General features: G+C 47.5%; 2 long non-coding RNA genes across 2 annotated transcripts; both read left to right on the top strand.

Annotated features, from left to right (window-relative positions):
* The first annotated feature begins 1337 nt into the window (after positions 1–1337).
* LOC131910585 (uncharacterized) lies at positions 1338–6448 on the top strand. The gene is made up of 3 exons (XR_009379172.1): positions 1338–1610; positions 2021–2200; positions 6217–6448. It is a non-coding gene; the product is annotated as an uncharacterized LOC131910585 (long non-coding RNA).
* A 6719-nt stretch (positions 6449–13167) lies between these two features.
* Positions 13168–23324, top strand: LOC131910586 (uncharacterized). Its single transcript, XR_009379173.1, has 3 exons — positions 13168–13379; positions 20663–20804; positions 22990–23324. It is a non-coding gene; the product is annotated as an uncharacterized LOC131910586 (long non-coding RNA).
* The last annotated feature ends 1838 nt before the right edge of the window (positions 23325–25162 follow it).

A 25162-nucleotide genomic window follows, 5' to 3' on the forward strand; every position in this document is an offset into this window, starting at 1 on the left:
CTGGTCCCCGAGACCGAGGGCGCATGCACACACATTTCGTCATGTTCCCCATCTAATTTTGGAATAGATCTTCATCTTCTTTCTGTGCATGTGTCTTTTCCCACGACCTTGTGCCTGTAGTGTTTGGGACACTGGCTTACAAAGTCTCCCTGTTCTGAGTCCTCCAATGCCCTTGCTTTCCAGCTCAGAGGATGGATGAGGGACCAGCAACACATCCAGGCCTGGTCTCTGCTTTTGTCCCCTTCCCCACTCGGGACCTCATTTGTAACTAGCAGAACAAACCCATGGGGTCAATGTCTTGTCCTATACATCTGTCCTTCTTTAAAACTAAGTATTTAAAGAAATTACATTAGTTTTAGCCTATAATAATGGATTATTATATTATTATTAGTCTATAATGATGGATTTCATGATGACGTTTTCACACATCTACTTTGTATTTGTTTCCCCTACTACCCTGTCCTGCTTCCTCCTTCACTGGTCCCCTCCCCCTCCCTCTAAATAAGGCATCCTGCTTTCATGCTATGTATATATGTGAATATAGCTAAATCTAGTTCCGTATATGAGAGAAGATGTGTGATACTTTATCTTTCTCCCCCTCACTACCCTTTACCCTGTTTTCTTCTTCCTCCCCTATCTCCTTCAGGCTCTCCTTCTCCATATAGTCTCACTTCCACCTTCACACCATATATATTCTGCCTTCAAAGACCCACGTCATACTGTGTGTGTGTGTGTGGTGTAGGTATATAATCCAACTTCAAAGAAGCTGCTTGCAGAAAGAAGTCACACCGTCATTTTACTCCAGAGACCAAGTAGCCTTGCTAAGATTTGCCACCAGGAAGTGGCCCACTCCAACACCCGCAGCGTGTCTCTGTTGAAGCAATCATGCATGTGTACACGTGTGTGAGTGCAGGCATGCATGTGTATATGCATGTGTGTGCATATATGTATGTGTATGAGTGCACACATGTGCAATTTACATGAAAACAATAGCATTTCTGGGCTGGGCCTCGGGCGCTTGGCTAGACTAGCAGTCCTACTCTCACTGGTTCTGGACTGCCACGAGGGGCAGCTGTTACTGTCTTTGGTGAGCGGAGAACACATCTTGGTGGCAGAAACAGGAGGGGCCAGGAAACCAGGCCGGGTGCCAGGCTGAGTGGCCACAGGACAGAGCACATGTTCTTCAAGATACTATTTCAGGACTGCCTGAGACCGGAGTGTGTGCCCGCCACAGAGGAATGCTCCCTCGGAGAGGATGGCTGACCTGGCCAAGCGAGGCAGGAATGTACAGCCTGTGGTGGTGACCGCCTCCTCCCAGCAGCATGTCCTGTTTCCTGCTCTGAGTCACTGAGCTTTTTTATTTTTATTTTTTGCCTTTCTGGCTTGCCTGCCTCCCACTACAGTCAGTGTTGTGCACCGCTCTGTTGCCAATGTAGGGGATCTTCTGAGCTTGGGGGCTGTGCTGCAAAACTCTGAGCATGCCTCTGTGATGGAAAGAGGCTGGGAGGAGGGAAGGGATGCCCGGGAAGGGAAAGGAGAGAGAAAGGAGGGCCCGAGGAGAAAGGGAGAGAAACATCTCGCTGACGTCAAAGAAGACCGCATTCTACAGGGTAACATTACTGGTCCCTCCACCACCCACTCCTAATTTACTAGAAACCAAACAGCCTGTTTGGAAACCCACAGCTTTGCCTGCCGAACAGGCCTGCCCGCCCCCATTCTCCTTTGACCAAGGGGGACATTAATTGTTGGGAGTTTGAAAGCTACCTGGTTCCCTGAACAGGGGGGGTTTCCACGGGTCATAATTCAGTCCCTGCTTGTGTAGGGCACTGTAGTTATTGATCCAGCTGATGGAAAAGGGCCTCTGGGGACAGAGAGGTCGGCTCTGCAGCTGGGGCAGCTGCTGGGGTTGTCATGTGACTGGCTGTGCTCGCTTAGGCTTGCCCCCAGTGCCCTCATGATCTCTGCATCCTCTCCCATACCCTCCACGGTGCATCCCTTGCAATCTTTTCTTTGCCTCTAGAAGGACCATGTTGCAGCCTGGCTGTTTTCACGGGGCAAAGGTGATTTTCCAGGAAGCTGGCAGCCCCTTTCTCGACTTGAAATGTGGAATGAGTCCTGGGGAGAGGGCTGAGTTGGCAAAGTGCTGCTCTCACAAGCTTGAGAGCCTGAGTTCAGGAACCCAGAACCGACATTTAAAAAGGTAGGTGTAGTGACATGTGCTTGTAATCCCGGTGCTCGGGAGCTGGAGACAGGCAGATCGCTGGAGCTTGCTGGTCAGTCAGCCTAGCCTAACTGGTGAGCTGTAATCAGTGATCTACCCTGTCTCAAAAGACAAGATGGATGGTACCTGAGGAGTGACAGCCGAGGTTGACCTCTGGTCTCCCCATACACTGACATACACACATTCGTGTACCAATTCAGAACGCGGAGTGTACCGAGAGCGACTCCCTTCTGGGAGTCCTCTTTGCTGCCCTGGTAGGTTCTATGGTGCTTAGCTGAAGCCTCCCTCCGTTCTGCTGTCTGGACATACAGGGCCTGTTCACAAGTACAGTCTGGCGATAGTAACTTGTAACCTGGAGCTCCAGAAACAAGCTTACTCCGCCACCCAGATGGTGGAGTTCAAGCTGCTGGCTGGCCAAGGCTGCACAAGTCAATTTTTATCCCAGTAAAAAAATAATAAACACGGCATTAACAACTACATGTTTATCAATTTGCAGTTCGTTTCCAGCCAGACCATCTCCCTCCTGTGTGTTTTTACTGCTGGCTGATGATCCAGAGTACGTTTGGTGAAACCATATGTGGCTATTTAAGCCTTGGCCTCAGCCGCATGTGTGATGTTTTCCACCTTCATTACACAATGCCATTTGGCTCCCTGTGCTGTGACCTTCCAACAGCACATCCGAATGATAAAGACCGTGCCGTAAAGCTACAGGACTTGCTAAGGGGTCACCGGCAACACCGAGACCCGTGCTGCAGCTGAATGGAGCAACAAGGATTTTATTTCATTTCTCCACTTTTATAAGGGGTCCCAACCTACATGTGTTAGATCACCTTCTCTGGGTAGGAATGGATCTGCTGTGCATCTTCTCATTTTATGGTGGGCTGATATTAGAGGAGGTGGTGAGAACAGCCGTCAAGTGGGGATAGGAATTTTGACCAGAAAGATGTTCCCGTCAGACAGCACCAAGCCCATGATTGGACTCAAGGGCATTCACTGGTCCCACAGCTCAGCCCCCCCCCCCTTTTTTTTTGCAAGTACCTGGTTTTGTTCTTGGCAGGCTTAGAGACCCCACTGACAGTGTCAACTATTGTTTATCACTAAACTGCTCCAGCCGGGGACACCATTTGGCCGTGCTGAAATGGAACAATGGCTGTGTACAATTGTGGAGGTACTAAACCGTTCTCCAGCCTCTCGGTGCTCCTTAATTGAAGTACATAATAGAAGCCGCTGTGGCCACATGATGGAGGACAGAGCTAAGCAGTTCCTCTGGGGGAGGGGGAGTGAGAGAGCTGCAGGGACACCTGGCAAGATCAGCCCAGATTGTGCTCTCTCTTTATCTCCTTGGGAAGAGAATTTACTTTCTTGCAACCTCAGATTTCTCCCCTGACAAACACTGGCAGGGTGTGTGTGTGTCCTTCCCGAAGTTCACAGGTGCCTAAGGATGTCTATTCTCAGGACCAGCTGTCTGCCTGGCGTCTAGTGGACCCTCACAAGAGTTTCTTGTTAGGTAGGAAGAGCAGTCTTGGCTGGGGCCAGTAGGCAGGGGCTGAAGGTGCCGCACGAAACCCCACATATGAGGCAATGTCCCATTTCCCAATGGGTAGTTAGGAAAGCCCTGTCTGTTTTTTGGGCTAACATGAATATATAAACTTTAAACAGTTTTATTCGCAAATGCGTGCGTGCGTGCCTGCGTGCGTGCCTGCGTGTGTGTGTGTGTGTGTGTGTGTGTGTGTGTGTGTGTCTGTGTTTGTGTGCCACAGCTCCTGTGTGGAGATCAGAGAACAACTTTCAGGAGTCAGCTCTCCTCTGCTAGGTGGGTCTCAGGGATCGAACTGAGGTCTTTCAGCCTGGCAGTTAGCCCTTTACCCACTGAGTCATCTCAGTGACCCCTGAATGTACGCATTTTTAGTGATGTAAGTGACATAGTCCAATTCCTTATTATCAAGTGTATTTTACATGTATGTTTAGACTTACATGTACAAACATGCTTATTTAGAAACACTGCCTTAGTTTCCACTTGTTATTCAGACCCTCTATTACTCTAGCTCCTTGTATGTGTGGTGTTAAGGGACCAAATGCAGGGTCTCTTATATGCCAGGCAAATGCTCTGCCACAAGTGAATCCCCAATCTTTCCAGCTTCCTTTTAAATGACCCAGCACAGTCTTCAAGATCACATCTTCATACTTCTGCCCACCGTCTTTGAGATGTAGCACTTTTTGGGTCTGTGCATTGTGGCAGCGAGGAGGGTTGTCTCAGCCCTCACAAGCCATGCTCTATTCGGGATCTCCACAGTGGGATCTTCTTGCACTGCTTTTGAAAGGGACCTTTGTGGGGTGTGGCTGCACCAGGAAATGCTCACTTGTGTGAAGGTTGTACGGAAAAGTGTGAAGGAGTAAAACGGCATGGGACCTGGTGAGCTGCTTTTCTTGTTCCTGCAGAAGAAGGTCCTGATCCAAGAAACGTACGGAAGGGAGGGTTTGTCTTGGCTCACGGTGTAAGGGGTGCAGTCAGTCATGATGGGAGGGGTGGGGTGATGACTGTGTCTCCAGCTTCGGCAGGAGAAGTGTGAGGTGGATGCTTGTATCGAGTCTGCAGCCAGAAAGCAGAGAGAGAGATGAATGCTGGGGCTCAGCTAACTTTTTCCTTTTTATTCTTTCTGAGGACTCCCAACCCCTTTGGGTGGGACCACCCACATTTAGAGTGGGTTCCCTTCCAGCTGAACATCTCTGGAAATACCCCATAGATACACGAAGAGATGTGTCTCTGAGGTGGTTCTAAACCAAGTCAAGGTGACGATGGAAAATTAACCATCATATCTAGGGGTTTTCTTTCTTTCTTTTTTTTTTTTTTAAATCAAGAGTGTAGAAATGGATCAGCAGATGAAAGAGTATGCTGCTTTTTTTTTTTTTAAAAGCATTATTTCTTTATTGATTCTTTGGGAATTTGACATCATGTACCCCGATTCCACTTATCTCCAAGTCCCCCCCATAATAAAAAAACCCAAACAACGTCAGCAGCAACAACAAAAACCCTCTTCGCTCCTCCATCTTTCCCACCTCTCCAGCACCTCTTCATTCGTCTTAGCGGCACTGGGAACCATGGTGTGTCACACAGTAGACCCTTTTGTCCTATCAGCCTTCCTTGAAAATGTTCGCTGCCATGGGTCATTCCTTGGTCTGGTTCAAGGCCTCTGGCACATCATCGGACCCTCACGGAAACTCCTCTCAGATATCTCATGGCTGCTCGAGTCAGGGAAATCCTGCCGGTGTCCTTCCTTCTCGGGCTCCAGCAAGGCATAGATGGGGTAGTTGTTAGGGTAGGCCAACCCAGTGCCCTGGATATGGGCCTGGGTGGCAGGTCATTCCGGTGAGGGGTGGGGCCCTCTCATGGTGTGGTGTGGGGTGGTGTGGGGCGGCGTGGGGGGCGGGGCAGAGGCAGCTCTCCCGTGAGTTTCACCAGCTCTCTTGCTGCAGTGTCCAGTGAGGGCCAGGGACAGCTTTCCCAGGGCCAGTGAAGGGTGAGGCTAGCTCAGCATGGCCCTCTGATTTCATCACACGTGGATCTTATGTGTAGAGGTCAGAGAACACCTTGTGGGAATCGGTTCGACCCTTTCACCATGTGGTTCTTGTGGATCAGACTCAAGCGGTCAAGTTCGGTGGCAAGCGCCTTTACTCACCGAGTTACCTTGCTGTCTCCTTAAAAACGTCTTTTTCCACGTGGGGCTTTCTTAAAACAATTTCAAAACGGAGACAAATGTGAGAAAGAAAACAGAAAGCAGATTTGGAGAAGTTCTGAGGCTGTTCATCTGAGCCACAGAGAGAAGATCTCAGCTGTGAGGCTGTACTGTGTTCGTTTCTTCTGACAGACTCAAAAATTTCCATAATGAAAACTTAAAATGAGTTTGCAAAGACTCATCTTGCAAAGCATTGGAGGCCATGCTTTCAAGAAGAATATCTGCAAACACTTTTATGCTTTTTTTTTTTTAACATAACAGAAACCAACAACAAAAAAATCTGTCAAGATGGGTCAGTGAATGAAGACAATTGCCGCCGAGCCTGCAAACCTAAGTAAGCATAAGCCTCACACACGGTGGGATGAGAGAAACGACTCCTAAAAGATGACCTCTGTTCTCCTGTGCGCACATTTGCCGCCCCAATTAAAAAAAAATAAATTAAAATTTAAAAACAATTCTTCCAGGTAAACTTTATAAATATCCCAAAGTAGCAGAGAGTTCCTGTTAGGATATATATATATATATATTTTTTTTTTTAAATAAAATAAATTAAGAGAACGTTTCTCCTTTTTTGTTGTTTCTTTTTCTTTTTCTTTTTCTTTTCTTTCTTTCTTTTTTTTTTTTTATTTTGAGCCTGGAGCCTGTCCTGGAACTTGCTCTGTAGACCAGGCTGGCCTCTAACTCAAAGAGATCTGTCTGGCTCTGCCTCTTGAGTGCTGGGATTAAAGGCATGCACCACCACTGCCCGGCTTGAGAGAGCATTTTGTATCATGAGAGAACACACTATAACTCCATGAGGTAACTCATGTTTGTGGATACAAGCCTAAGGAAAGGCCTTGGAATTACCCCCCCCACACACACACCTTTTCCTCTTGTTTTGTGATCTTAGTCAACAGGGTTGGTAACAACCCTCTGTGGAGAACTTCCGGAAGTGATGGGAAAACATGTCCTCGTCAGCATGCAGTTGGCCAACTTAGGAAGGCAGAGTGCGTGTAGCCCCACAGGCCTAGAGGCATGCCTGGTGGGTAAGTGGCCTTGGTGGTGGCATCCAAGCGGAGAATCAAAGTTGTCTCCTTGGTGAGGAGACAGCTGTGGTCTACACAGCCAGAGCAAAAGAGGGTTTGAGCACCTGTTCAGCAAACTCGGCCTTAGTCAGGCAGGACGACTCAGGCCTTGGAGTCCGACAACCACATGGGAAGGGCCGAAAAGCAACCACACATTTACTTTGTATTCATTCTGTCATGCTGGCTTTCCCAAGGTTGTTATCTCAAAGACACGGTGGAAGGACGGAATGCTTTCCATACAGGCCAGCAGGTCATTTGTCATGGAGTAGTACTGAGATTAAAAATGTCTACTGGGCCTGTGTGGGAAGTCTAGAATTCTCTGGAATTATTAGTAGGAAAAAAAAAGTTTCCCCTAAGGGTGCATTACACTATGACGCAATAGGCTGATCATAACCTGGGATCGATTTACTTCTGACTGTATTTTTTTTTTTTTTTTTTTTGGTATGGAGTATGGCCCCATTCATGTCCCACAATTCCTAAGACAGAGGATCAGAGCTGTTTTGAAAGAGTCAGCCCTCAAATGTGAAAAAACAGTGGCTTCAGAGTATCTGTCCCAGCATTTCAGCACTGGCAGATTTATTGGGACGTAGAAAAATAAATAAATATATAAATAAAAGAAAACAAACAAAACACCCATGTGCTCAAGCTGAGAGCAGATTCTCTTTTGGAAGATGTGTGTTTTTCTGATGAGCTAAGTGTTGATTCTAACCCAAAAAGGCTGAAAGTGTGAGGTTAGCTAAGTGTCGGGTGGATATTCAAGACTGCAGCGTGGGGACCAAGGTGGGCGGGAAGATCACTGGCTGGGGCTGCAAAGTAAAGTTCACCTTCAGTTATCCTCAGTGCAATTGGCCACTGAAGTGAATGAGTTTCCTTCCAGAAGGCCTCTGTTAACTTCAGGCCTGACTTGCAGGGGCGGGTGCTTCAGGCAAGGCGAGGGATCTCGGATGAAGTCTACAGGCGTTGCTTGAACAGTGTCAAGTGGCCTCTGTCCAGGCCAGAAGTTAAGTTGGAAGATGGCTATCAAATCTGGTACAATCATTCTTTGCTGAGCTGAGCAGAAAAGAGAGATGTTTCTCTGTGGATTTGGCTCATGGTTCCACAATGCCATCTTTCATCTTCCTGTGGGCTCAAGGGAAAAACAAATCTTGCAGCACAAAGGAGCTGTCCTGGAGAGCTGACATCGTTCACCCATGCTCCTTTCACCTACGCTTTCCTACTTGGCCTTTTCCAGCAATTCAGACAAGCACCCTCATAAAGTGGTTGGGGCTGCCTGTAGGCTGCAGTTAAAAATTTCCAGCAGATTGGTTGCACATCCTATGATAAACAACAGCCTCCTGTGATATCTTAGGATTGCAAGCGAGTGTGTGCATGTGCATGGAAAAAATAGCCTGGTTGTGCTGAGCAACGCTGCCGTGACCACACAGGGCCGTTTCTGCAGAATTCTCTTTCCTGTGGCTGTCCCCCTTCAGGTCAGTGGATAAACGCATCAGGACAGCATCTGGCGAGGTTGCTTTGCTGTGGAGCTTAATGGGCAACTAGTGTTTTCCTCTGGTGTCAGCAGTGAGCCACACGATTTGGTAAATAAGGGTTCCAGGGAGTCAAATGCTTCTGTCAGCCAGGGGAGGGCGAGGAGAAAGTTTCGAAATCCACTCTGTGGTGGCTGTAAGAGGTAGGATAATTTAAGTAACCTGGAAGAGCTGTGGGTTCACAGGTTTCTACAACAGGAAAGTCTCTTGTTTTAAAACCCTCCTAAAGCAACATGTGGGCTTAGGGGAAAAAAAAAAAAAAAGCGGGGCTGTGGTTTGGTGATTGTATTTCCTTATTGATATAATGGCTGCTGACGCAAGGCCTCCTGGGATTGCTGTGTGACCGCAGGCCCGACAGTTACCCTACTGGGTTCTGAAACACAGCCGGGGCTTTCTGGACAGATGAGAAGTCTAAAAATTTCCCTTTTCATTTCCTCTCTGGTGTGACTTTGTCATTTTTTGAGAAGCTAAAAGGGAATTTTGCTTACGGTTTTAAGTTTATCTGGCCTGAGCGGCTTCCTTTTCACTCCCCCCAAATCCCACCCTCTGAAAACCCAAACTTGAGGACAAAAACACAAATTCTTGTAGACACTTCTCCCCCCGCCCCCACGCCCCACCATGGGTCTGCGTTTGGTTAATCTGCCCTTCAGGCTAGACATATAAACAAGTAAATCTTTTTAAACGATGTAATATTTTAAAGACACACTCCGACACCTCCACACACCATCGTTGGGGGCAGAGGCTGAGATCACAGGGAGAGCCAGCCCATCATTTCCTTCTGGAATCTTCACCGTCTCTGCCTATGGGAGGCTCTGAGGGTAAACGCTCCAGGACCTCTCAAGTTCTGGGGTAAGTGGAAACAGACCCTATTCCTGTGCTGTAATTCACTCCCCACAGCAGGGAAGGCTCTGCTGGGTGGAGGTGTGGGCCTGGTTGAGCACCCCAAACATTCTGCAGCTCAGTTAACCCCCAGAAAGAGGCCGCTTCTGAGTTCTTGAGCTAGAGAGGCCCTGTGACCCTCCTCTGGGTGACTGCCTCTCTTTTCTGTGTGAAGAACAGACAGTGGAAGGACAGAATGGCAGAGAGCGCATCTATGCTCCAAATCCTCTACGTTCACGGTGCCTGCGTGCTTTGCCTCACATGTTGAACATGCTTGTTTTCATGCACATATGTGTTCTTTAAGTCACTGGGCGTTGCTCCAGAACTTCTTTGAAAGACAACATTTGGAAGCAGTGTGTATTTCAAGACTCCAGAAAATTAACAAGCGTGCCTAACTCTCACCAAAACACGCCACACTGCCAGCTCCTCTGTGCTGGTCCTGGGGACCTGGAACCTGAAACCCAGACCTGGGATGATTGCATGCTCCTCCCACATAAGCCTGATAAATCTGACCCAAGCACGTCACAAAGGCCACCAGGAAGTGCAACCCTGCCAAAAATGAAAGTTGACAGCTGCCAAAGTCTTAAGGTGACAGAGAGGGCAAGAGAGATGCAGGCCCACTGTGTGTGCACACAGGGTCCATGATGCACAATGTGCGTGTTCAGGAGTATAGGGGTTCCTGGGACCCATGGGAGACCAGTTCTGGGATCTGCAGATTGTTGTCTCCAATATAAAATGATGTATTTACATATGACAGTCATATCCCTTTGCACACCAATCACCTCTGGAATTACCGTGCCTGACAGTGTAAACGCCAAGTAATGGCTATTTTTCTGTATCGTTTTAGGGAGTGCGGCAAAGGAAAAAAAGCTTATAATAAAGACACAAATCTTTCCTCATTTGAAATTGATTAATTCCGTGGCTGAAGAACTTTCAGATACAGAGTCCCAACTGTGCTGGGTATGTGTACATGGGCTTCATGTGTTTATATTGTGTGAATGCAGTTACCACATGTGTGAATAGATACTACACCTACTTCTGTGACTGTGTGTACCCACAGGGTACCCTTGTATGCACATATGAGCAAGTATTCAGAACATGTAGGAAGGTGTGCTATATGCATGTGCTTTGTGTGTGTGTCCTATGTGTGCATCATATGTATCTATGCATTCTTGCATGCTTCCTGTGTGTGTAGTGCCCTGGATGCCACAGATCTGAGAAGCAATGACAGAAGCACATACTGGTAGCCTGTATGTGTGTGCATGCACGAATACGTGTACTTCATGGCACTTGGTACAAATAGTGCTCTGAAGAGATCTACCTGCTGGGACCCAGGTTGATCACTCAGGATGTGACTCTTCTGTTTTCTGTCTGTTGACAGTAAGTGCCATACCCGAGACTACAAGCAATCTCTTGCTGTATTTCTTCCTACCAGCCTCTCCTGTGAGTTAATTTCCTTTTTCCTTCCTCCCTCCCTCCCTTCCTCCCTTCCTTCCTTTCTTCTTCCTTTATTTCTTTTTCTTTTCTTAAGACAAGGTCTTACACAGCCAAGCTGTCCTGTAGCTTGCTATGTGCCCGAGGAAGACCTCGAACTCCTGATCCTCCTGTATCCACCTCTGGGTTACAGGCATGTGCTACCATGCCTGGATCCTGGTGAATTCTTTTTAGGCACCTCTTGTCTTCAGCCTCTGGGAAGAGGTTTTGGGATTGAGAGTACTGGAATTGAGGCCCTGTGTCCCCAGGAGGGGAAAGCAGGCGGCGGCAGGGGTGGGAACCCAAAGAGAGCACAAGTCCGCACTCACACGACACAACTTCTGCCCCTCCACGCAGGACTGAAGTCTGTCCCAGTTTCCTGCCTCCAACCTTACTGTAAGTGCTGACCCACTTCTGGCTATTTTTATTTGTTTCTTTGAAAATGCTCACTGTGTGATTACAGTTGACTCTTCTCAACTTTGCTCTGATTCTTCCGCCCTGCCATCTGAGGCCCAAAGTGCAGCTCTCCTCTCCTCGGTCCCGCTAATTATGGGTGAGCGTGGAGCCAAAGGATGGTGGAGTTCTATTGGTGATGTGACATGCGGCTGACCCACTTCTTCACAGTCACAGACACAAGGACGAGGAGAAGCTGTATGTAGAGCTCTGCACCTGCCTTCCTTTTGTCTGAGGTTTCCCCCTCTGAAGCAAGCCAGGAGAGCCGGCGTCTTGCCAGGTGTGTGTGTGTGTGTGTGTGTGTGTGTGTGTGTGTGTGTGTAAGGGGTGGGGGCAGGCTGAGTCCTGGCCTCTCTCCCCAGGCTTGCCCTTTGGGCCCAGGGCAGTGAGTGTATTCACTTATCTAGGATTACAGCCCAAGTCAACAGTAGAACCGGGAAGTGGGCTCAGGACCAGCCTGGCATGCGGAGTATGGGTATTTACTCTTCTCGTCCAGCAAACTTTGATTTACTCTTTAATAAGTCACCGCCAAGGATGTGGCTCTGGAGAGGGTTAGCTTGGCACTCAAATCTAAGTCACATGTTGATACAGTGGGGAGGGCAGGCCAGTCCTTACGTTATTCAGCTTTATCATTAACTAACCCTGAGTTTGGATCCGGACTTGCTTTCAAAGGGCTGGTCTCCCGGTGTTGGAGCAGGTGGGGATTCTCCATCAACCAGGTGTGGCGGCATCCTCAGCAGAAGGGCATCCTGACTGGCACAGGGCACAGTGGACACCACTGTGGAGGGTGGGAGATGAATGACTCTGACTTCAGACACCTCTGGCCTCAGCTTCCTCAGCTGTGAAATAAGAGTAGATAAACAAACCAAGGAAGCTCATAGGCTGCTTTGGGATCCCAGAAGGGAACAGATGAGAGGTGAATGTGGTGTGTAATAAACATGGGGGCAGCACGCCGTCAGGACTGCTGTCACAAGTCACCAAGTCATGTGGTATGGAATAGAGCTTCTGTCTTTTCTTTCCAGAAATTTCTCCAGAGTCTCCCTTCGAGAACCAGAGTCAAAGCTGGGCGGTGGTGGTGCATGCCTTTAATCCCAGCAACTCAGGAGGCAGAGGCAGGCAGATCTCTGTGAGTTCGAGGCCAGCCTGGGCTACAGAGCGAGATCCAGGACAGGCACCAACACTACACAGAGAAACCCTGTCTCGAAAAACAAACAAACAAACAAACAAAGAACCAGAGTCAAAGAACTCTGTGTGTGTGTGTGTGTCTGTCTGTCTGTGTCTGTGTGTATTACTGGGGACTGATTAAATCCAGGACCTGGGAACTTGCTAGAATGTGCTCTAAACATTAAGCTGTATCCCTGATCCCCCTTTTGCTATTTACTTATTTATTTTTTTTAAAAAACCTGAGACAATGCCTTATCTTGTTAAATGGACCAAGCTGGCTTTGAACTTATCATCCTCTTACCTCAGCTCTTCTGGAATAGCTAGGGTGACAGGTCTGAGCTACCTGGCCTCACACCTCCCAGAGAAAGGACTTGGGACTGGCTCCCGGGCAGGCTGGGGGGTTGGCTAGGCTTTCCTTTCTCTTCTGCTGACAGCACTTCCTCATTAGATCCAGTCATCCGCAAAGACGGAACAAACTGTGAGAGGAAAGCGGAGGCCGGAGGACCCTGAGGGTGACCCACAGAGACATGAGCGAGAGAGTCACTCACCTCCTGTGCCTAGGGCATCAGAGGAGAGGGGGGAGGGTCGCCTAGGTGAACCACAGAAGTGGGCCTGCTGGGTCTACCTTACATGCTCCCCAGAGTTTAGAAGACTGTACCAACCCAGGCTCGAGGCCATGCTGCATTTTACACTTTAAACTGCCAACCAGTAGTAATTCCAAACAGTGTTAGTGATAAAAATCTCCTCCTCTGGGCAGCTGGCCCTTCTGCCCCTTTCAGGGCACGTGGGTGAACGGAGCAAAGACCCAGAGACAAAGGAATTGGAGCTGTTTCCTGTCTCCGGCAGCGGTGACTGGAGGGGACAGGTACTCAAGGGTTCCTGGGGTCAAAGAGTCCCATGGGAAAGAGGAAGAGGGAGGGGGAGTGGGTTTGAAGTGGAGCCTGTCCTGGGGCTGAGATCAGGTCCCCTGGGAGGGAAACAGGTTAGTAGACCTGTAGCAGACAGCCCTGTAAACTAGGACCAATAGACCCCGGCATAGAAAGATGCTGTCTCCTCCCATCCAGACCCTCGGGGCATCTCTTCTGCCCATGCCACTCCTACCCCGGTATTCTTTGGCCTCTTCCAGGGCCATTGTCCTGTAGACTGGTGCTTACCCATGAGGCAGATTTGTCTCATTCTCCAGCTCAACTAGTGAGGGGAATAGAGCTGTGCCCATTCAACAGATGAGGAAACAGAGGCTCAGATAAGGGCCAAGGACCTTTTCTGCTTTGGAAGCAGAAGAGAAGAGTTGTGGACTCATTCAGCCCTGATGTCTGTTGTCACTACACCTCAAAGGCCCTGGAATTTCTGGGTGATGCCTACTGAGGGAGGTAGCAGGGGTCATTTCAGCTGCTATGTTAGGGGGTGCACAGGGTCCCACTCCCAGACTCAATGGACCAGCTTAGTGTATTCAGCACAACCCTGCCGGACTCTATGAGAAGCGTCAAAGTGTGCCACTCCAGACCCTTTAGAGACAATGCCCTTCTCTGAGGGTGGGGCTTCACTGTGTGCTGTAGCAGACAGAGCTTCCTAGTACAATATCTGTCGAAGGTGACCAGTCGACACGTGCCCCTTATTGGTTCCTGGATCCTGCTAGAGGCTGGCCAAACCCTGAGGCCCACGCTACCAAGTGCCTCCTCATTCCCAGGGAGCTACTTAGGTGTAGAACCACCCTCCCTCTCTCGGGGTTTATTCCTCCCATATACTTCTCTAGGCCCAAGCCTTGAGGAAATCCCAGGAAAATGGGAGGAAGGTCCTTCATGGGGCCAGCCTGCTGAAGGAGAACGAGGAGTGACATAGGAGCCTTGTTCTGACTCATGGTCAGTCTCTTGTGCTCTCTAGCCTGGATCCTGAGCTGCAGGGCTGTCGTGAAGGAATAGCTAGCCCCTGACCACAGGCCAGCTGGGGCTGGCCAAGGGCCCAGGTCTCCTATGGAATAGCAAGTAGGGAGGGAATGCTTAGGGCCTCTGATGACCAAGAAGCCAGACAGTGGTGGCTTTCCCCCCTGCCTCCCTTAGAGTTTGGTTTCTTGCAGATTCCGGATTCCACAGATGTCTCCCTTAGAGAAGGAAGCGGCGGCCTGACTGGGTTATTTATGCGTGTGGCCTCATACAGTATCTGCCTTTGTTCCACGGAGCGGTAGCATAAAAACCTGCTGGGACGGGGCACTATGTGTTCAGTGGCTTACACAGGAAATTGGAAATCGGAGACCTGGGATCGACCCCCAACTCCTCTGACTCATGCTTAAACAAACCCAACACACCCCCGACCTTTGCTCCCTGCATCTGCAAGCAGGATTTCTCACCAACAGCTCCCTCTCTCACCTTGGCTGGCACAGGGCTCACTGGCTCACTGAAGGTCAGCATACAGCCAACTTCCTAGGGGAAAGAATCCTTAGATGTAAGCTAATACTGTGCTGTAAGCTGTGACTTTCTTTCTTTTTTTTTTTTTCTGAACAAAGTGAATTCTTAAATTTTTTTCCTCTTGAAATTTCTCCTCCATTATATTCATCAATGCAGAGACGGAGCATTTGGCAAAATTATTTTAAGTAGCTCTCCAACCTGTGATCATAATTTCAAATCAAGGAATTTGCTGAGCAGCTGTGGGGAAGAACAAAGGGTCTGGGAGTGATTTAGGGCCTGGGGGGAGGGGAGGCTGTGGAGTTTAAGGCCTGGGCTAGTAACAGAGGCAGCTGTGGAGGTGGGCTGTGCACACCCGATGGGGAACAGGCCACGCTGTCCCATCTCATTGGAGTTTTCATCTACTGAACCTACTACACACAGCTCTTGAAAATAGATAGCCCCGGGGGTCGGGCCGATGGCTGACAGCTGAGTGGGTAAAGCCCTTGCTGTGAAACCATGAGGACCTGAGTTTGGGTCTCCAGTACTCACATAAGAAACTAGCCGCAGTAGAACACAACCTGTAATCCTAGCACGGGAGAGGAAAGCAGAGGGACCCCAGAGCCTCTTGGGGGTGGGTTGGGGGGACTGCAAATCAGGCTGTGGAAATCAGCCCTCTCCCACCTTGTGGGTCCCAGGAATCAGGTTCGGGTTGTCAGGCTTCATTTATTCAGCCATTTGTCAGAATCTCCACCTCGGTTTTTGAAACAGGGTATCTTGCTGTATCTGAAGTTCCCAGATCGGCTACATTGACACACACCACCACGCTGATCTGTTACGTGGGGAACAGAACTTAGGTCATCGTGCTTGTATGGCAAGCACTTTATCCACTGAGCCGTTTCCCAGCTCAGTCTCGGTCTGATTGCCTGTCCTTCCCTTTCACCCAGAGCTGCTGCCGCCTCTCTTCCCTGAGGGGCACAGCAACAGCAACCCTGGTCACTGTTGGGTGGCCAAGCCTGTCATGCCCGGGAAGCTTGGAAGCCAATATTCAGCTGGGTTGCTCTTTTCCCTGTTCTTTGGGGGTGGCTCACCCCAGCTCTGCTTTCTGAGAAAACAAGGCTGAACTTTGTTCAGCCAAAGCCTAATTTCCCTGAGGTCTGCTGTTTGTTCCCCAGCCTGCCTCCCTCCAGCTGCTCGACTGTTGACCAGTCTCCCTCACCATGCTCTCTGCTTCCTCTGCTCCAGCACCTACTTCTTGGAAGGTAGCCACATGGGGCCCAGCAGATGGAATACAGGTCCTGTGCTGGCCATGACCTGCTGGGCTTGACTTCACCACCAAGGTACCCAGAGAGACCCAATGGATGAGCTTGGTACTTCTGAGGCCACTGGGGCAAGCATGCGTGAGCAGCATGACTCCAGGGCCCTAGGGTAGCTTTGCCTGACTCACACTTGAAGTTCCTTGCAGAAGGCTAGAAAGAGAGAGAGAGAGAGAGAGAGAGAGAGAGAGAGAGAGAGAGAGAGAGACAGAGACAGAGACAGAGAGAGAGAGAGAGAGAGAGAGAGAGAGAGAGAGAGAGAGAACACAATAATGAAAGTAAAGACCAGTGGTAATAAAGAACGGCTTACTTCTGGAGACCCTGTGTTCTGAAACTTGTTCTTCAGACTTTCATCCTCCGTTTCCTCTTGTTCCTCCTTCTCCTCTTTCTCATTCTCTCCTCTTCCTCTCTTCATCTTTCTTCTCTTCTTCTTTTCCTTCTTCCTCCTCTTCTTCCTCTTTATTTTCTTCCTTTTCCTTCATTTTCTTCTCTTTCTTTTAACTTTTACTACATTTATCTATTTGTGTACATGCCATGTGCACTGTGTGTGTGTGTGTGTGTGTGTGTGTGTGTGTGTGTGTGTGTAAGGACAGCTGTAGGAATCAGTTCTCTCCACCTACCATCTTAGTCCCAAGGACTGAACTCAGGTCATCTGGTTCAGCGGCAGGTACCTTTGCTGGCTGAGTCATCTTACCAGCCCCCAACTTTCTATCTTATCTTTCCTGTCTCTCTCGGCTTCTCTGCGTTTCCATAGAAACCACATCTCTGGTCCTTGGGTCCTTATGCCCTTCTAGACTTTGGGGTGATCTCTCCTATAGTTATGGACCCTCTTTTCCTCTGTCACACCCCAAATTTGATACTGAGTGCTGGTGCGGCTACCGAGAAGGTCCAGCCTAAGGGGACACATTCTACCTCAGTTCTATTACCTTATCTAGCTAGCGTACTCACATCACAAAACTCACCTGGGCCATAGAATGGGCCTCAATTTTCCTGAAGCATATTTATAATAATTTGATGTAGTTTTTAACATTTAAGAAACAGAAAATCATTTTTATTTATTTTTTCTTTATTAAATTTTGTATTCATTTTACGTACCAACCACAGATCCCCTTCTCTTCCTTCCTCCAGCCACCCCACACCCTGAAAATCATTTTTAAAGGCCCAGATTTTTAGCTTGCCTTCCAGCACCATTGGGTAATTGCTTGCCTCGGGGTGTTCATTGGCTGGAACAAAGAGGCTGCTGCCCCTGCACGGAACACTGTCCACGCTGCACCATCGCTACATCCAATATGACTGTCTAGACTTTGGGACTGGGGATTAGACACTACTGATGAATGGGCTTATCCCTCCTCACCCTCTTAACTACCTCATAGGTGGAGTGTCTGACCTGACCCTTCCTTCCAGACATTTTAGTTTGTGCCCTGGGTTAGGTGAATTTTTTTTCCCTGCAATCATTTCCCACCTCTAGTGGACTTGTAGTCTGCCATGTTTCTCATTCTACAGCTTGCCCAGGGCTCTCAAGTTCTTTGTCTCTCCAGGAGGCCTTGCCTCATGCGTGATTTAAAAGACTGAGTCCATGTTTGCTCGGTGCCTCGGCTTCCTTCTTTTCGTCCTCCAAGATCTCTCTCAAGATAATGACTGCTCATGTCCTTCTCAGCGGGGTTGAGAATTAGGACCGTCCTCCCCAAGGATCCCGCCTATCCTCCCAGCAGACATCACCATCCTGACTCAAGAGGAAAATGCCCTTGATTTTCTATATTGTTCTGACATCAAAATATGGACATAAATAGATGTTCCTTGCAGTTTATTCCTAACTGCCACTTGGGAGCCTCTATGGGCCCACTAGCTTCTGGCTGCTCGCCATCTTGGAATCCTTCATGTCACGCTGACTTGACTGTGTGTCATGGTAGATATTGAAAGAGATATGCCAGTGTCTCCTGCTGTGACTGTGGGGTTATCTATAGGTAGATTCATTGCTATTTGTTTTTTTTTTTATATTTTCAAGTAAATCTGTTCAATTTTATAATGTTACATTGAACTTTTGTGACTAAGAAATGTTCTTTATCCCTAGGCATGCCTTTGCTTTATATTCATTGAATTGTTATTTTGTTGAGTTATTTTTTATGCCCATATGTGTCTCTGTGTGAGTATGCACATGTAAGGGCAATGTCAATGAAGACCAGGGGAGTGTGTCAGAACCCCTGGGGCTGGAGTTAGAGAGGCTGTGAGCCAGCTGGTGTGGGTGCTGGGGATCCGAACTCAAGTCCCTTGGAAGAGCAGCGAGTCTCTTAACCCCTGATCCACATCTCCATCTCCAATCAGCTCCCTCCCTCCTCTCTCTTCCCATCTCTCTGTCTTTCCCATCCTTTCGTTTCTCTGCACTCCATCATGGACTTACTTCACACTGAATTCCTATCTTACAGAAACCATCTATGACATTAAGTTTATTTATTAGTTTTTGGCTAGAAAAATCTCCACTTGGTTCCTTTTCCTTTACCCTCTCTTTCAAAATATTCGTGTGCTTTATTTTGTGTGTGTATGTCTGTGTGTCTGAGTAGGTGCAACACAGGCAAGCAGGGCCCACAGAGGTCAGAGGAGGCATCAGCACCCTTGCAATTAGTTATGAGGTACTCTGTGGGTGCTGAGACCCAAACCTGGGTCCTCTGAAACAGCAACAAGTGCTGAGACATCTCTCCAGCCCTCCAGACACTTTCTGAGTTTCTCAGCCTTGCCCCCCCCCCCAAATCTCCTTGCACTAGAAATTGCATGTATTTAAAGTGTACCTCTGATAACGTTGTATCTGGAGTGTATAGAGTCTACTGTTGTTCTGCTGGCCATTGTTCTGACAATTCTTGCTACCCTTTCTTCCTGGTTTGGACATGCATACAAAGCTAATAGTGGGAATAGTTTGAGGCCTCAGAAGAGTCCACTGTCCTCTAGAAAGATTTGCTTTGTTTTTTTTACCAAGAGGCAGGGGACACTAGCTCCCTGAGATTAATTTAAACCAGTTTCATGGGTTGAAGTGATTCGAAGGTCATTGTCATCAAAAATCTGCCTCTTTCCCTTTCAAATTCACAGCCTGATTTTCTTGGGACAATCATTTTGGTGGGTCCTGGACTCCAGTACCTGTCCCTCATGTCATAGATGCTTCAAGAGTGCTGCCCAGCCTCAGTGTGCTGGCTAGTCTTATGTCAACTTGCCACACAAGCTAGAGTTATTTAAAAAGAGAGAACCCCAGTTGAGAAGATGCCTCCATAAAGTCCGGCTGTAAAGCATTTTCTTAATCAGTGATCAGTGGGGGAGGGCCCAGCGCATTGTGGGTGGTGCCGTCCCTGGGCTGGTGGTTCTGGGTTCTAGAAGAAAGCAGGCTGAGCAAGCCAGGTCCGACAAGCCAGTAAGCAGCAGCCTTCCAGGGCTTCTGCTTCAGCTTCTGTCTCCAGGTATCTGTCCTCTTTGAGTCCCTGTCCTGGCTCCTGTCAATAATGAACCGTGCTGTGGAAGTATAAGCCAAATAAACGCTTTGCTCTTTGGTCATGGTGTTTTGTCACAGCAATAGAAACCCTAATGAAGACAGCTTGACTGCCACCCGGGAGGAAGTGTGACTTCATACTTTGGGCTTACCTCCTGGGCCTCCATCCCCCAGATTCAAGCTTGTTAAATCTTTACTCTGATGTTAGCCATTTAATGCGTTCAGAGAGATGAGATGGGGGTGGGGGTAGGGTGGGGTGAGGGTGGGCGGCGGGGTGTCAGCACACATGGATGTGCACACCCCTGTGTGTGAGTATAGTGGCCAGAGGATGCCAGGAGTCCTGCTCTATCCCTTTCTATCTTTTGACCTTGAGATAGGCTTTCTCACGGAACCTGAAGCTAGGCTGGCAGCTAGCAAGCCCCAGTGATCTTCCTCTCGCTTCCTCCTGCAGTGCTGGGGTTATAGGTGAGTGTAGCTATGCCAGGCTTCTTACACGGGGGCTGGGGATTCAAACTCAGACCCTCATGCTTGTGCGGCAACCTCTCTGACTCATGGAACCAGCTTTACAGCCCTGGAGTGATGTTGTGTATATCTTGTGCTACTTGTATGTTTGGTATGAACTACCTAGTCTGCTGGTTTTCTCTCTTTAGTTTCTCCTCGACAGACTTCTCGCCTCTTTTCTTTAGTTCTCAGGGGAGAGAAGACCTGCTTCTCTCTCGAACAGGCCCTTCCTGGCATGGCCTGGTCATCTTGCTCTTTATAGTTGTCTGGAATTGTAAATCATCTTCCATTTATCCCTGGACACTAGAACCTTCCCTACAAACACATTCAGCTGTCTTCTATACAAACACAACCACCTTTTTTTTTTTTTTTTAACTCTACGGCCTTCCACCTTTTGTAATCACTAACCTAGATGGTGCTATTTTTGGTGAAAGTTCTTGCTAGAACAGTTTATCAACTTCTGTGTTTCTTTCTCTCCCTCCAGATCCATAGTGACAAGCCTGCTTAGACCAGTGCTCCTAAGTGTTCCTGTCTTGATGGATTAGCTTGGCCAGGACAAGTTTACACATCACTGGAGAAGTGTGAAGAGGGAGTGCGGATGGAAAAAAATAGAGACGCAGGAAGAGGTTTATAATGTTTGAAATTATGCAGCCCAGCCCGGAACATTCCATAAAAACTTTCTCCTGGCTCCTCCTCTTTCCTGCCTTAATTGCCAGCGTATCTGAACGGGCAAGCCAGCCTCGCTGTTTCCATTACTCAAGCACACACTTGGCTTTAAAGGGTGTGAGAACCACCCTACTTGCCCACACAGGCCTTTAAAAAACAAAACAGAACAGGGTCTCATGTAGCTCAGGGTGGCCTTCAAGCTCCTTATGTAGCTGAGGATGACCTTGAACTTCTGATCCTTCTGCCTCTACCTTCCAAGTATTGGGATTACAGGCATTCTCCACCATGCCTGGTTTATGAGGTGCTGGGGATTGAACCTGGGGCTCTATGTAAGCCACTCCCAGCCCTACAACAGACTTCTCTTGGTCCATTTCCTGTCCAGTCTTTTGAAGACTTTGCTTTACCTCTCTCTTTCTCTGAATTGTTGGGAAGTTTGAGACTGTAGGGCCGCCCGACTACTCACTCATTCCATTTCACTTTCTGCTTCTTTTCTAAAGGGGGAGCTTCCCAAAGTTCCCTGGCCTCCTTTTGGTCTCTCTTCCCATTTCTCTTTATGGACTCCTGGCCCTCTAATGGTGACTCCCATCACTCCTGTTGATGCCCAGAACTAGCTTTCTGGCTAAGGCCACTCAATAGGGTTCCACCTTTGCATTTCTCAGTGACCACTGTTTATTTCTTCCGTGTGTCCTAGAAGCCATTCAAAATTACTCTTAAAGTTGAGTTCATAGTTTCCACCCACAAACTTCCTCTTTCTTGTAAACCCCCTTCCATGCGAATATCACAATGCATCCCTGCATCTGTTTTGGCCCTCATACTAGGTCCTTTTCCTTTCATCTCTGTTTCTTCATTCCCATAGACTTTGCAGGACTCATTCAAATGTCTCCTTTCTAGAAAACAAAACAAAACAAAACCTTAAAAAAGGGTATATTTTAAAAAAGTGTATTTCAGTAGTGAGAGACACAGGTCAAATTTAGGTTCTGTCTAGGACCATAAGACACTACACACAATGTTTACATATCTTGAATTTGGTTTTTCTTAGCCATAAAATGGGAGTAACACTTACTAACTCTCTAGTTTATTGATGGGAGTAAATGATTTACAAATATATACAATACATATTGGAGATAGTGTCTTCTATATAGCACAGGCTAGCCTCAAGTTCACAGTAATTGTTATTTTTTTCCCTCAGTCTCCTGAGTGCTGGGATTTCAGGCATGATCCACCATGTCCAACTCATTAATGAAAATGTTGTTTCAGAATGTAAGCTCCTTAAGAGCAAAGCTCAGTTCTAGTTAATCAATATAGCCCCAAGTACTCACTGACTAGCGATCAAATGAATAAATGAATACAGCATCATTTTCTTAACTCCATGTCCAATGCCAGCATTGGATTCACTAAGGAAAAGATCAAGCCTAGTCAATCTTGTCCTGTTTAATGCCCACTGATTACAAGTGGCCACTGATTTGATACTCCTGCTTTCTTTTTGCCTAGTTGAATAGCTTGACTTCATAGCCAAGGGCTGCTAAGAAGGGAGAAGTAATCATGAACTTCTAAACCCACTCAGCCTTAGCTTGCTGTTGCTTTCCACAAGCTGGGCCATCTGGTTAACTGTCTAGTAGTTTAATGGTGTAGACAACTAACTGTCCTGGGTCACCAGCTCCCATCACCTCTTTTTATTTTTGCTTAATTTATCTAGGCAACTGCTTCATCTCTTTACTTCTCCTGGTCTTTACTGAACAGTCTCTTGGGTTCCGGGCAGCCATCTGGTCTACACCCCTACTCTCATTTTCTGCTTTGACCTACTTCCTCCTCTTTGCTCTTAAAGGTGGGGGATGCTGGCTGTTGTTGTCCTGAAAAACTAGCGCTCAGCTGGAAAGCAGCCCTTCTCTGAGCAGGCATCAGGCCCAACACACCTGTCTGCTAGCATGGACACGCCAAGCTCTTGTCTCCCTCTTGGCCCATCAGACACAGCTGAATACATTCGGCTGGTGCTCTGGCAATTTGGTTATTCATTTTCTGCTCTCAGCTGAGCACAGACCACCTGGCCGTACCTTGGCTCACCCACTTCCTAGTTCTCTTGGAAGATGGTGCCTGGCATCCACAGTATGTTTCCTCTTTCCCTACTTCTCCACTGTCCTCCATTAGGAAAGTGCTTTCGGGGAAGAATGAATGGAGGCAAGGAATGAACACATGAAGTAGCATCCCATTGAAGAGTTGGGGAGAACTCAAAATATTATTTTGGGGTAGGTATAGAGGCATGCTGTCTCTGAGTCTATTTTCTGATTCATCTAAGACTTTGAAACATCTTCTACTTTTTTTTGTCTTTACCACAGTAGACTAAAAACAAAGGTTCAGAATGACTGTCTACACCATCTAAGCTAAAGATGAGGATGGAGATGGGGAGACTCTCCAGTCTTCATTGACACCCCCTTAATGATGAAGGCCCCCTTCTGCCAAAGCAATAAGGAAATAAAGAATACTGTGGCTGTGGTGCTTTAGTCCACTATTGCATCAAGTCTAAGTCATTCTGCCATTCTTTCCTTTAGTCTAATCGGCAATAATCATTAATTATTATTAATCCAAGATGAAATAGCAGAACCATCTCAAGGTGTAGGAAAAATAAGAGCCCCAAGACCTCACCAGTAACTGGGATATATAAAAGGGTCTAATAGATGCATGTCATGCTAATGACATAGAGCAAGTCCTACTGTAATAAAAACAATGATTTCCTTTTTCCATCTTTGGAAAATTTTGAAGGAAAAATAGAAGTTAAGCAGCATGAGTCCTTAAAAATAGGACTATTCAGCAGGGTATGGTGGTCTTTAATCCCAGCACTTGGGAGGCAGAGGCAGGCAGAGATCTGTGAGTTTGAGACCAGCCTGGTCTACAAAGAGAGTTTCAAGACAGCCAGGAGAAACCCTGTCTCGAGAAAGCCTCCCACGCACCCCAAAATAAGACTATTAAAGAAGAAATTAAAAGGTAGGACTGGGAGAATCACTCAGTTAGTTGAGTACTTGTCTTGCAAGCTCAAGGACCTAAGTTTGAGCCCTAGAACCCTTGTAAAAAAGGATGGAAACAGAGATCACTGACATCAGTGGCCATTCTAGCTTATAGGTAGACCAGTGAGAGATCCTGCCTCAAAAAAAGAGTATGGGAGGATAGAACCTGAGGAATGACACCCAAGGTTGTCTTTTGCCTTCCACATGCACGTACACATACATATATACATACATACATATATATGTATATACATACATACATATATACATACATACAAAAACACAAATTGGCATTGGAGAAGCTAAGACTGGGACCTGGATCTGATGAGTGTTCCTGAGGTCAATTTCTCCTACTTTTAGGGACAGCATCCATGTAATCTTCCATGTGGCACTGGATATCAAAGCCAAGGCATGATATCCTTGGCAGTCCTTGTCATTGGACCACAGCCCCAGCCTTATCCAAAGTCTCTTAAAACTTCCCGTGAACCAGAATCATGCTTTCCTTTTTAGGTATGATTTTGAGCAGGGTGTGGTGACAGTCCCAGCACCTGAAAGGGGCAAGAGTTCAAGGACATTCTGACCTACACAGTGAGTTTGCAGTCAACCTGAACTACATGAGACCCTGTCTCAATAAAAAAGTGATTTTGAGTAAAACAGGGTTTCTAGATTATGTTTTTCCTGAGAGTTTCTTTCTGTGAAATCTCTAGAATATTCACAACCTTTGGCTTTTCCCTCACTTGAATGACACATTCCACTAAGCTGAAGCATGACTGATCTGTAGGGTCTAGAGAATCGTCTACAGCAACCATGCTTTCAGTTTTGAATGAATGAGCTTATTAAGTAGATAGAAAAACAAAGAAAAGCAATAAATAGCCATCAATAGTTTTTGTTGTTGTTGCTGTTTTTGTTTTTGGGGCTTTTTGTTTGTTTGTTTTGTTTTGAGACAGACTTCCCTATTATGTAGCTCTGGCTGTTCTGGAACTTGATATGTAGACCAGGCTGGACTTGAACTCACAGAGATCCTCTTGCCTCTGCCTCCCAAGAGCTGATTAAAAGCATGTGCTGCCATGCTTAACCTCAATCAATAGTTAGGGAGACAAACAGACAGGAAAACATGTTCAGATTTAAAGCTCAAAAATCCAGCAGAAACAAACTAGAGAATTTGAGGCTGACAGCTGGATCCCTGGACACACTTCCTCTTCATTGCTGAGCTTCCGACTTCTCCTTCCCACTGTGGGCGTTTTTTATAGTGTAGGATGAGTTACCATCACTGAGAATGGCTTCTTTCTGGCAGATCTCAAGGACACAGTGTTTTCACT

Source organism: Peromyscus eremicus, chromosome 5 (assembly GCF_949786415.1).
Source record: "Peromyscus eremicus chromosome 5, PerEre_H2_v1, whole genome shotgun sequence".
NCBI classification, from domain to species: domain Eukaryota; kingdom Metazoa; phylum Chordata; class Mammalia; order Rodentia; family Cricetidae; genus Peromyscus; species Peromyscus eremicus.